Source organism: Meleagris gallopavo, chromosome 10, assembly GCF_905368555.1.
Source record: "Meleagris gallopavo chromosome 10, MGAL_WU_HG_1.1, whole genome shotgun sequence".
NCBI classification, from domain to species: domain Eukaryota; kingdom Metazoa; phylum Chordata; class Aves; order Galliformes; family Phasianidae; genus Meleagris; species Meleagris gallopavo.
In genome coordinates, this window is record NC_139413.1 from 12,486,777 (window position 1) to 12,500,274 (window position 13,498).

Sequence of the window (13,498 nt, forward strand, 5' to 3'; positions counted from 1 at the left end):
ATAAAAAGCTTTTGTAAATTCAGTACTTAATGTAAATGCGACTTTTCTATTCTGGAAAGCCAAGGAGCAGGCTGCCTCAGACCCATAATAGGGCTTAATAATACGTCTCCCTCCTTACACAGGGGTCTATACTTGATGCTCACTGAAAGAGTTTAAGTATAAAAAGAAAACTATAGCAAGATCCGGCATTAGCACTTTCTCCACGGAGTCTAAACCTTTTATGCTAATGTTGGAAAATAATCAGAAGTTGCACTTTTTGCATATCCAACATCCACGTTGTGAGGACTCTTATCATCCAGGTAAAAAACTAAATAAAGAACCACTACAGAATACCAATGAGGCCAGAGCAGTAAGCTTCATATCCCACTAAATCAAAGGTAGGTCTTTTTGTACAAGTGTGTGTTTGTGAAGATGTATGCCATACTTTTCAGCATGAACAATGATCAGCACATTTATTGCTTGTTACACAAAGTCTTAGTGATGAGTGTGGCTGTGAGAAAGCAAAACTCAAGTGCCAAATTAGATTGATGTAAACAAATCTTAATCCTGTCACAGAATTTGAGTCCCTAGGGTGCAAAGAAGCATAACCACCTCTGTTATGATAATCTTTTTTCACCCATTGCCGGAGAATCACACTAAGGCTCTGACTCTGCCTCATACATTGTGGAAACCTTCTTCTAGATGGCAATACAATGTCCATCAGTGAAACTCAGCTTTGCTTAAGAGCAAATCGTAACAGCATTATTTCAGACGATGCTACAGGTCAAGATTTTCTGTCCAACCCTAGCATCACCACTTAACCACACACTTCATTCAGTCTATAATCAGCAGGATTATTTATGCAATAGTAAATAAGGTGCTATGCTTGCCTTACATCCTGAGTATCTCCCTTCACATTGCCCTTCCAACCAGAAAGAATTCTGTGTACCCATGGACTTCCGAGGTTCATAGGTTTGTTTCTTGCTATTTATGGCAGTTTTAGGTAAAAGAAGAGTACATCAAAGATGTAAATCTTTAGCAGTTCTCATCTCTTTGATAAGTTTTGGTAGAAATGTAGCAGCTTTTCTCCCTTTCTTGTTTTATCCTTGTGCTAATAAACAAGGAATTTCATTGCGTTATTAAATGATTATCAATCACAGCCACCAGTGTGGCTCCACTGAATTCAAGAGCACCATGTTAATTTACTTACATTCCAGGCCACAGTCGACTTCAAGGGATTTAATTCAGCGCACAGAAAATTTCTTCACATTTTTTCCCCCCCAGATAGGATTTGTCCTCAATACCACAAGTGCACAGCAGCTGTCATTTGGTCCACTAATTAAAATAACTAGAAAAATCAGCTTTAAATCTCTAAATATCTCTAAATCTGAACAAATTTTTACACAAGAATAGAGAGCTACGTTGTATGCACAGTGTAGTGTATCACGATGCATTGTTACTTTTGCTGGTATTACTTCAGGAGAGACAATCATTAATGATCTGATCCTACCCACTTTAGGTTAAAAGGAGACTTTCTTCGGCTGTGAATAGAAGCAAGATCAAGCTCTAAGAACAACTCTTCCCTAGGGAACCAGGATACGCTGATGTGAGAGATTGCTTCAGCAAGCAGAAAAAACGAGCTGGAACTTCTGCTAGTTTTGCTTTGTCCTTTGCATTTTTCATACTCTCTATTGACAGTTTCTAGATGTGCAGCATTCAGTGGCTGGTGATCCTTCCTACGCCTCTGTACTTTGCTGTCTACAGCCCTATTAATCCCAGATTTATTAGCTAGTTTTTCAGTCACTTACACTGCCAACTTCCCAAGAGACAAACACATTCCTATGTGAAGATGCACCAAAAAGACAGTAATGAAGAAAATACAATCCATCTCACTCTTTCAAACTAAGAACACTTAAACAAAAAGCACACATTCTACATACATCCAACGAAGATCTAAAACACGTAGCTAAGTCTAGTATTCTTTTTATCCTCGGAAACTATTATTCTCTTACTATTTTTGTATTGTTCAGGGAGAGAAGAAATATGTTGACTTATGGAAAAAGTTCATAATGGATATTGAAAAAGAAAATATGACAGCAGTAACAAAAAGGATATGTTGCTTTGTGTGATTGGAGCTCAGCCATGAAACATCTTGAAGGGATATTATTTGCATCTTTGTGCTAAGATACTCCATTGCAATGGCATGCTGAAATTTAAGTGGTAGACACAATATCTAATGCATGGATAGAGGCTTGCTTTATCTCCTACACGTGGAGACAGCTGTGACATATAAGCCACATATAAGTGCATGTTCTTGAACAGCAGTGAAACTGACTATGAGCATCAACCTAAGCTTTTTATATTCATGAAATATTTAGGCAGGTGCAAATACAGAGCTAGGTTTTCTGGCTCACATATAAAGCAAGCAATGAAACTTTTCTAAAAGATAGCAAACACTTTATGTATTCTCTGTGTAAATTAAAAAAAATATTTTTTAGGCATGTTTCTGAAGTTAGGATGCATTTGAAGAATAATCATTGTTCTCAAAGGCCTTCAAAACATATTCATCTTCCTGTATGATTTGCTTTAGGGTTAGTTTACCCAGGCAACATAATAAAACATTAGTTGCCTCAGTGTTGCTGAGTCTATTTTAAACAAAACCTTTTCCTGTGTTATCCCCAGTGTGCATCTTTGACATTTAGAAGATTGGGGAAGTAGTTTTATATTACCTTGCGAGGAAAAAAGGAGAATGTATGTAAAACTGTAAAATGTTATAGGGAGAAGAGGAATGCTGTGTGGCCAAGGTTACGTCTGGAACTTCAAAACCTATTGTTGAATATCTAAATATACCATAGACACCCAATGTTTTACCTACCAATGCTGTCAAGGACTCTGGTACCCATTACAATGAACTTGGAGATGCACTTGGGACAAACAAAGCCTGTCAAATAATTTGCAACAAGTCTAAATGAAAAACAGTCTGAAAGAAGGCTTTCCCCATACATCTCCTTGCTAAAGTGACAAGATGTAAAAGCAGACAAAAGGTTAGCAAAAACAAAGTACACAATGGGCTGCTGTAGCAGTCTGTTTCACTTACTTGAACAAGTCCATTACGTATTGAAAGAAATAAAATAAGAGGTGGGAACTGGAAATATTTGAAGTAGTTTACAGTAATTGCAACTTAATTCTAACAGATCTTTACCCAACTATGTGTTTTTTTTTTCCCATTTACTTAGTTCTAAGTTCAGCACAGTTCTTTAAAAAGAAAAGTAACTTGCAACATGCTTGTATGGAGTAGCTGGAGCATAATTTTTGTTTAGAATTTCCTTGTGAAGACATTGAATCTGCCAAGTCTCTTAACACACTGAGCTATGCAAGCCTTGTGTTTGTAGATGCAAGGTATCCTTGTGTGCAGGTGCAGTCCCTCGGCAGTTAATTCCTGATACCTGCCCACATCTTGGTGTCCACACAGCCATCAAAAGGTATTAGCGCAGACCGTCTATCTTAACATGCTTTAATCTGCCCCTTTAGAGACAACTGCAGGAATAATTTGGAGAAGTTACTGAGAATGGTCATTAACACTGTGTTAATGAATACTGGTGATAGGGATGAGCCATGTAGATCTGGTGAAAATCAAAGTGAAGAACTTGACTTCTGCACCTGTCCAATAATTCATACTTCCCAGACAAATTCTTGGGCTTCTCACAAATCAGCTCCAGCAATGCTGACATGCCAGAATGAGAACTTAATATTGCTTGACACATGGTTTTGCTCTGCCCCAGTGCTTCGGCTTCCCTTTTGGCTAAGGTAACAAACTGCTTGTAGACTCACCCAGAAAACATTGTGGTACATGAGGACTACAGGCTGTGAAACTACATACTGTGTTTGACATTTGCAGCCATATACTGACTACCATTTAGTCCTCAATACTGGATTTTTTGATTGAAGGGCCATTCATGTTGTGTAGGTAAAAGCAACATGACTTAGCTCATTCATTAAGGCATAGCCAAGCAGAAACTTCACTTCTTTTCAAAAAGCTCAGATATTCCTTTCTTTGCACTTGCTTCATATGTACGCTGTCCTAAATTCTTAAGAGAACTACCATATAATGCATTCATTCACCTTCTGCTGAAACAATTCTTTTAGCATAGTAGATGCTCTTTGCTAATTGCCATTGAGATTACATACCATGTGCACGTGTGTGCAAACTGCAATAACATCTTTAACACACACACACACACACACACACACACACACACACACAGAAGATCAACCAGAGGAAAAAGGGAAACATAAAAACCTCAGGAATGTTAGAGAAATGTAAAATACAGATCTATATTCTAATCAACCCATCAAGATGAATAATTTGACACCCATCACAATCTCTAATTACTATGCTAAATAGGTTTTGTCTCCCTTTAGTGAGTGACTGGATACAAGTCTTCTACTGTTATGAGATAAAGTACTTTGAAGTTCAGATTGCACGGATTATACCCACTGATAGCCTGTGGTAAAGAAATCATTTTAAAAAAATATATGTATTTTAAATTTATGTATGTTAAGGGTGAAATTCCCTGATTTTCCCTTTTTCAAGTATCACAGTGGTAAAACATTCTCACTTCAGAAACACTAAAAATTTTTCCTGGATTACTAATCCAGTAATTACTGTGGTAATTACTCTTTTTTCCCCACTCAGAATCATAGTAAGAGCATACACTGAATGCTGAGAGTGCAAGAGACCTAGCAGACAAAATTCGGGGTGGGGATATCCATACTTTCGGGTTTGGTAGGAATACAAACATTATGAATAGGTAAAATTACCAAACAAAACTAAGGTCCTTACCTATACAGAGAAAGAAGGGGTGGATATGCTGATTTGCAAATGCAGCAGAGAATCAGAGTCGAAAGCCCCCAAGGCCTGAGATGGAATTTACAATTTCATTATGGGGGGGGGGGGGGGGGGGGGAAATTAAGATTTAAACCAGGGAATGATTAGCTCGAACCAGTTTCCTTGGGCATTTTATAAAATGGTTAGATCTTGGCTCCATCTTGGCTTCCAAGTGCTGCCCACAGCAGCATCCTGTGCAGGAACCAACTCAGTGTCAAGAGCTGCTACCAAAGAAGAGAGCTGCTGACAGCATCTTCCCAAGATCATAGAATCATTAAGGTTGGAAAAGATCACTAAGACCATCCTTGAAACATGGATCCATCACCACCATACCACTAACTACACCCCTCAGTGCCACATCTACACATTTCTTGAACATCTCTGAGGACTTGAAAAAGGAGCTCTTACAGTATATTAGGATAAGTAGCACCAAACAAGAACTGTTTAAACATTACTTTAATTCCAGAGGAATGAGACAAGAGCTAAAACTAAGTTAAAAATGGTTGATATTACATATCCATAATAATAGATGCTGTATGTCACTGTGTAAGTTTTATTAACCTGCTTTCTGATGCTCAGTTTAACCACAGGGAACGAGACAAATGATAATGAACCCCCAACCCTTTGAAAATGCAATGTGATAGTTACAGGTTAGCATAAACCCTTTGCGATCCACCCACGATTTATTAGAAATTTGGAAATGAGTATTGCACATTTCCTTCCTCCATTTGCTATCTTCTGCCAGCTGTGTAAGGACTCAATAAAAAAGCCATCCATCCTCTTTTGTCAACCAATAGTTCTCTAGTCTCAAGTTACAAATGAACAGCACAATAAATTAAATGTTTGACAGGGAAGATGTATGGGTTCACAGCACTGTTTGATCTATGTTTTAAAGGAGAAAGCACTGAAACACATAGCTTTAGTTCAGCTATCGATTACTGGAAAAATGTGTTTAAATAAAGAGTACAGAACATCTCTTTCCACTTTTTCATCCAACCATGGAATTATTCTAATTCACAGAAGAAACACTAAGAGAAAAAAAAGAGGAAATTATCAAAAAATAACGGCAAGAAAACTCAGTTCAGTGCTTCAAACAAACATGTTTTTTTTCACAATTACGAGGAAAGATATTGATAGCTGAAAAGATGTTTCTGGAAAACAGAGAGCAAAGGATGGGCCTTCTCTCGCCTTGCTGCCAGAAGTCACTGAATTGAGAGTCACAAGTGAAAAACAGTTTTCTCCTGAGCTGACTTACCTCCCAGTCGCTGCTAGAACCTCCCTAACACAGCACAGGTCAGAATGACCCTTGAGCTGCTTATCTCTGATGACTAATTTTGAGGCTAAGCTAGATGACTGGTTCAGATGAGATGCCTACTATTTAGGCAGCTAAATTTAGGAGATATGAATCATGCCAAAGAGCCCACCAAGCTGTGGTTACAGCCAATAGGAAGACGACTTCAGTTTGAGTCCTGCACTATAAATGGCAAACTGTTCGTTTTAGCAAATCAGTCATGTTACTGTCATGCTGTAACACACCATACCAAAACCTTTTGGTACTGACTGTTTGAAACACTCCAGGATGCCTCTAATCCAGGTTTAGCACAGCTTTCTGCATTTATCATCTTGGACAAACTGCATTCAAGGAAGCTACCTGTGTGAGTAATTTGGCTTGTTAGAGCTGTTTTCAGGCAAGGAAAGCCAGGGAAGTTTGTTTCATCATTAAAAATATAGAGCTGTAGCTCTAACCCGCTTTCAAGATATCTGTGGTGGATAGTGCTCTTGTATTACTGCCAGACCTTGCAGCACAACTCTACAGCTAAGAAACATCAACATATACAGTGGTTAAAAGAGAGATATCAACAGCGGGCACTTACCAATGAGCTGTACCTCCGTGAAGTCGGGAAAATGCGCACCGCAGCTCTCCACCAGCCTTCATGTGGACTTCAACAGTTCCGAAAAGCAACCACCTGAGTTTGTCCACCTGAGATTGTCCAGACCGAGTATAACATCCTCTTCAAGGAGCATCAGGATGTCCAAATTAACACAAGACCACAAAAGATAACTGCCCCTCAAAGGGTAGCATTTAAAAAGAAATTCTGCAGATTAAAAAAAAAATAGTCTTATGAAAGATTTTTCATCCATGTCCCTCTTTTCCTGACACATGAACTTTCAGCATCCAGTGCTGCATAAAATAACTGCAATTTTCCTTCAAGCACCTATCAACAGTGATGGGCTGACAGACAGGAAGCACATGACCAGCCCACTCAACTGTGTGTACCTGACACAACAACGATGCTACTGAATGAAACCTGCCCCCAGATTTAGCAATTTTCCAAAGCAGCTGGTGTGAAGACTTTCAGAACATCCATAAAGTAACAGGAGAATCAGCAGCAAACAATTTGTGAAGAGTCAGCCTGACATTTCTTTCAGATAATACTTAACTAATAAAGTTTACAAGGAAGTGGATGTTTTCTGCATTTTAAAATTGACGCAAAGCATTTTCTTAAATTTTTTTCCCTTCTAAGAAGTTACTAATCTGCCTGTAAGAAGTAATTTACAAGTACTTCTCACAAAAAGATTATGGCCCATCTTTTACCACCTGGAGGTGTTCAAGGTCAGGTCGGATGGGGCCCTGGGCAGCCTGGTCTAGTATTAGATACGGAGGTTGGCAGTCATGCCTGTGGCAAGGGTTTGAAGCTTGATAATCCTTGAGGTCTCTTCCAACCCAAGCCATTCTATGATCCTACAATTCTACTGGAAAAGGCTCCCCGTATGTTTAGTGCATTTTTGTACAAGGAATGACAAAAGCCTGGCTAGTCCAGTGTTTTGTCCATTCAAGGAGAGTTGGATTAGCTAACCTTTAAAGGCCCCTTCCAACTCAAATGATTCTAGGATTCTAATCTCTGGGCTCACAGAGCTGTGCCAACAGGGTATTGCCGAGCAACCCAAGCTCCTCTTGCCCCATCATCTGCTGCTGGCATCTCTCTGGAGCTGCCCATGCTCACAGCAGCACTCTGCCACTGCTCCTCAGCTGCATCCTGCGGAACAATGCCGGCCTTAACATTCTTATGGACTCAGCCAAGGCAGTCCCCACAGCAGATGGGATTCTGGCCTCCCCGGGCTGGACAGACAGTGGAAGAGATTTTCCTTTCAGATGGCTTGGGGGTTGTCAGCATAGCTCACAGAATCTCCTCAACTGACCCAAGCTTTAGCAAGGAGAAACTTTTTGGTTATTCAGAGTCTAATACACTAAACGATGCAAAGGCTTTGGTTGGCACAGTGAGCAGCGTGATGTGGTTGCAAGAGTAGACTACAGCCTGGAGCCAGAAGCCCAGAGAAGGTCTTCTCCAATCCCACGGGAACGGAGTGCATCCCCAAAACCATGGGATAGCCCAGGAAGGTGTCTTTGCCTATACTGGTGGGTTCAAAAGTCACACTAGTGTGTCACACATAGCTTGTCCCTGCAATGCCTCAAGTATTGGTGTTTCCAGAAGAACTCCTAAAAAAAAAAAAAAAAAAAATCAAGTAACCATCATCTAACATGTTACAATAGTAACCAGGGCACTTGTTTTTTTTTCTTCTCCTGAGGCAGAGCCTGGAAATCACAGTAAAAAAAGAAAAATCATGTTTTAGAAATGGAATCTTAAAAGACTGCTCCTTTGAAGAGAGCTCAGTAAATCTCTCTAAATTAGCTTCTGAATAGCTCTAAATTAACTTCTATTCAGCACTAGATTAAGGCAGTCTAGGTTCAAAGGTGTGTTATGAGAGAGAGCCACCAAATGATCCTGCAATCATCCAAATAATCCCCCACCAGGGATATTTGAAGCAACTGAAAGCTCCGCTCAGTCCTTCCTCCTCCTCAGGAGCCCTGCTCTCTTTTCTGCAAGCAGAGCCCTGCTTACCAGTGAGACACATCAGTGTCGGTGGATGGACAAGTGAGACCTGCAGTCAGTCCTCATCCCATATGGGGCATGCACTGCTTGCCATCTTTCATTTGTGTTTCAAGCTGGTGCTGAGGCACCGGCAGGCACCACAGCTTGTTGCACCCTCAGGCTCCAGGAAAGCTGAAGCAGGAGAAGCAACACTGTTTGCAGACAGGCTGTGTTGCTACACCCATTTATTTGTTGTTTGGGACATAAGGGCAGTGTATACCTTTGCAATGAAAGCAACTTTAAAAAAAAATAATAATTTGCTAATATGGCAATTCCTTAAATAGCTCAAGTTCAAGAATTCCATTAAGATCAATGTTATTTTAAAACAAAGGTAATATTATCTAAATCTGAACTCTGATAATTAGATTACTTTCACTTCAGAATATTCACACTGTGTTCAGCTCAACATGTTTTTGGCCACAACTTGCAAGTCCTGCATTTGGAGGCAGATCCTGCCATTCAACAGCAGGTTTACGTACTGCTCTACAAGAGACAGCTTTATGCTCTTGTGTGGGTTTGCACTCCATAACAACGCCAGGGCAATCTTAATAATACAGCACCTGAAAAGCCTCAAAGGCATCTTAAGCTGTTAAGAGAATGGTGGGCGCCTTGGGGATGGGCACAACATGCTTAAGGATGGAGCTCACTGGGAGCCTGTCATATGGTTTCCAAACAAGAAATGTGTATTTTATAAGATCTTGTCCTGGTATTTCACCCTCTTTTTCATTCTCCCACTTTGTCCCATACAATAAACAACCTGCCCCTAGTGACACTTCCCACAGTAGTCCCAGTTTCACCAGCCTCTGTGCCCCAATTTGGTGTTTCTGACATTGTTACCCAGGTAACCCTGGCCCTGCACGGATGGCATTTCTGATGCAGCTCCTAGTTGCTGCCAGTCTTGAAACTGTGCTCCCCTCCAGCCAAGTCTCCCTCATGCATTTCTGAATTTTTCTGAAAGAAACATACCTTTCCCACCTTCTGAAATCCAGATAATCTTCACAGTTACTACTTAACTTCAGTATTAGCTCTCACATAGAGCAACCTCTTACTTCAGACCCAAACTGTTTTTCACAGCTTCAGTTATCTTAACCTCACAACCAGGTCTTGTCATTTGCCTGCAGCCCTAACAGACATACATATATTGGCTGCCCCAAAAGAAATGCCTTCTATTGATTTCCTTGGAAACTACAACAGATACAAAAAGCATAGTAACATTATATTTTATAGAGCAAATTTTCAGCTACAAAACACTATTTTTCAACACAGTCACCACTATAAGTTACGTATTTTCCCCAGTGATGAACAAGAGCCTGCATGCCATGCTTGTAAAAATTAGGTAAGATGTGTTATGATGTCCTCTTATGCATTCCCTGGCAGCTTTCGGGGAGGCCTGATCCTGCTTCACTGCAACTAGTGAGCAGTTCTATTATTCTGAAGTGATTATATATATTATTTAAAAGACATGACAGCTGTCAGTTCTCAGAAATAAAATTTACTTTTAAATTGAAATGCTAATTTCAAGTATCTTAATCTTGTGACTAAGGTTTTACTTAAGGGAAACACTGACTAAGCTGCACACTGTACATACGCATTCTCTTTATAACAAATGTGGCATCTATACTGTGAAATTTAATCATTGTTGGTCCTTCATTATTTAATGACTGATATTAAAAAAAAAAAAATCAGACTTATCTGACATTAAGGAAAACACTCCCATAGAAAATTTGCATAAAGAACAAACTCAAATTTTAATGTTTACACAATCTTGTGAATGCTTAAAGCCTGAATAATAACCTATATTATTCAGGCTTTAAGCATTCATAGGATTGTCAGAGGGGAGGGTCAGAAACCTCCCGTCCCTGAAGGTGTTCAAGGCCAGGCTGAATGGCGCTCTAGGCAACCTGATCTAGTTCTTGATCTAGTGGATGGCAACCCTGCCATATCAGAGGGTTGGAACCAGGTGATTTTTGAGGTTCCTTCCAACCTAAAGCATTCTATGATTCTGCATTTTGACAGTTTGCAAAGCACAAATATGCACTGTAACTTCAGTAAATTTTGTTTCGTCAAGTGACCTCTGCTAATAAAATTTCCTCTCTTTTGAGTATGAAAAATAAGTTGACATCTTTTGTCAAAATTCACGTCTATATCATTTACATCTTCTCTTTCAGAACTGCACCTAAGTGTGAAAAAAAGATACAAGAAGATCTGTTTGCGTAGATATGTCTTGCAGTAGCTCAAAAATAAAGAGACAGCCACCCTAGTGCTCTTGTTTTTCATGTTGTGTTCATAGACCCTTAATCAGATATTTGGGAAGGCCAAACACTCCACAAGTTTGTGTCTACACCCTCTCAGCACAGAGCGCACAGAATTTATAATGCTCATCTTAAATTTTTATCCCCGTTTTATTAGTCTTATGTATCTAAACATAAATTACAGAACTCTAAATTATCATCTTTCTCTGTTGAACTTTCAAATTCACTCTAATTACCTAAGAAATGGTAATTCAGTTTGAATTAGCAAGAATCTTAAGTTACTGGCACCTGTAGAGCACGGAATTACAGCACCTTATAAAGTTACACCTTATCTCCGTTGTCTCTAAGAGTCTTAAGAGATACTGTAAGATTCCCATCTCAAAGCACAACTTGAGGAACAGTGAACTCACATTAATCACACTTAATCTCTCATTTCAAATAATGCACATAATAGATGTGGATAGGAAAAAAAAAGGGAAAACAATCAAAAACTAATACCATGTCTTAAGCCTGGTTTCTATGTAATACCTCAGTCAGCAGCAGCCCAAGAATAATTTAAAAGACACTAAACACACACTACGTGACAAAAAAATAAAAAAAAATAAAAAAAAAACAACTCAGCAAGCTTTTAGCCTGGGAGATTAAGGAGGAAAGAACTCTGCAGAATTTTCAATTAACACCTTACATGTTTCCATGACTCGCCTAAAATTAATGACAACTTTTTTTTTTGCACCCTGCACTGATTTATAGGAACCAGTCTTGGCCATAAGGAAACAAAATGAAAAAATTCTTCCTTTTACCTTGACACCAGCTGTAAGTACCTCAAAGTCAAAATCCACCAAAGAAAGCATTACGCACTGGGAAACAGGGTTTCTTTACCGCTCACGCTATGAGGACCTTGGTCTCCATGAATTTTCTGCTGGCTCTTGCTGGGGGGTTTTTATTTGTTTTGAACAATTCTTTCCATGAACCCGAGATCCATACCACTGCAGCTGATTATTCTTTGCAGATGGTTTCCTTCCCTAACATCTTGAGGCTTAATTCTTGTTACAGTACTCTCCCTACCCCAAGGAGCACAATTCCTATTGACCAATACCCTGCTCAATTCTGATTATAATTGTAAAGGCACTGCACTGAGATTAAACCTCCTACTTCCACATCTCATGCACAGCAATCTGAGAGGGTTATTAAAACAGACTCCCTTCTGATCATCTCTGTAGACATTTTAATCTTACATTCGGTGTTTTTATATCCAAACCTTGCTTCTCACACACAGGGGGGAGGGAATTAATTGAATTGAGTGGGAGGTTGATTTGGTGGAGTCCATCAGAACTGAGCAAAAGTATATCTCATCTATTGAAAAGCACTTACCCTGAATTCTAACAAAAGAAGCCAATTTTTAAACTGCTCACTTCAAAGGAAAGAGTGGGAATTGCTTGTGCTCTGTCTTTCCCCACCAGTATTTCTATTATCATTTCCCTTAAAAACAAAACAGGCACCTGGGAAAGGGCGATACAGCTGCAATTTATGTAACAGAGATTTTTTTTTTTCCCCGCTAATGTTAATTTTGATAAGGAAACGTGAAAGGCTCTTCAGTGGAGCCATGGGATGAGGATGGACTGCAGGGGAGCTGCTGTGCTGTCTCCACCAGCTGCATAAAACCAGAGGTCTGGGGGCACACAGGCTGCTTTGCCTCACCTCTTTCAGTTAGTCATTTAATATACGTGAAGGCCGTAAGTAGTAGGAAGAGCAAGAGAAAGGACTTGCTTAAAGCATCCACACAAGTGTTAGAGCCAACGCAGACAGGAACTTCCTCCTGTTAGCACTGTGAATTATTGCTGGAAGAGCCAACAAATAGCAGTATGTACTGGCAGACCTCACATCAGACCAATTAGAATAGTCGCTTTTAAAATGTAGGTATGAAAGATCATTTCAGCTTCTACTGCTAAATAAAGCCCCAAAGACCAGAAGGCAGCACTCTCAAGAAGTACTGCTGTGCGGCTGTGGCATGGACTTCAGGCCTAAGATCTCTCAGAGAAGGTGCAGGCCAGCTTCAATGCCTGCTCTGCACAACAGTGTCCTCTTGAGCTGCACGTTTCCAGTTTTTGCACCAAGAAATGTAAAACTGCATTTTACCACAATCTTCCTCTTTATGCTTTTCTGATAGGAGAATTTCAAGCAAGCTTGCTAAGCATGAGATACTTGAACTTTAAAAATGCCTTCCAGGACCTAAAGCAGAGCTATAATAAAGAAGGGTATGCTATGATAACACAAGAAGAAATGGTTTTAAACTAGAAGAGTGGAGATTTAACTGGATATAAGGAAAAGGTTTTGTTTGTTGGTTTTGTTTGTCTGTTTGTTTACAATGAGGGTGGTGAGACACAGGCACGGGTTGCCCAGAGAAGTGGTGGAAGGCCCATTTCTGGAGACATTCAAGGCCAGGCTGG

At 39.7% G+C, this 13,498-nt stretch overlaps 1 long non-coding RNA gene across 1 annotated transcript in view; it reads right to left on the reverse strand.

The window, feature by feature from the left end:
• LOC104912271 (uncharacterized) overlaps positions 1–9,163 on the reverse strand; it is a 51,289-nt gene extending 42,126 nt beyond the window's left edge. The window contains exon 1 of the long non-coding RNA XR_014885237.1: positions 6,742–9,163. This is a non-coding gene — a long non-coding RNA (uncharacterized LOC104912271). The remainder of the gene's footprint in view (positions 1–6,741) is intronic.
• Between the last annotated feature and the right edge of the window lie 4,335 nt (positions 9,164–13,498).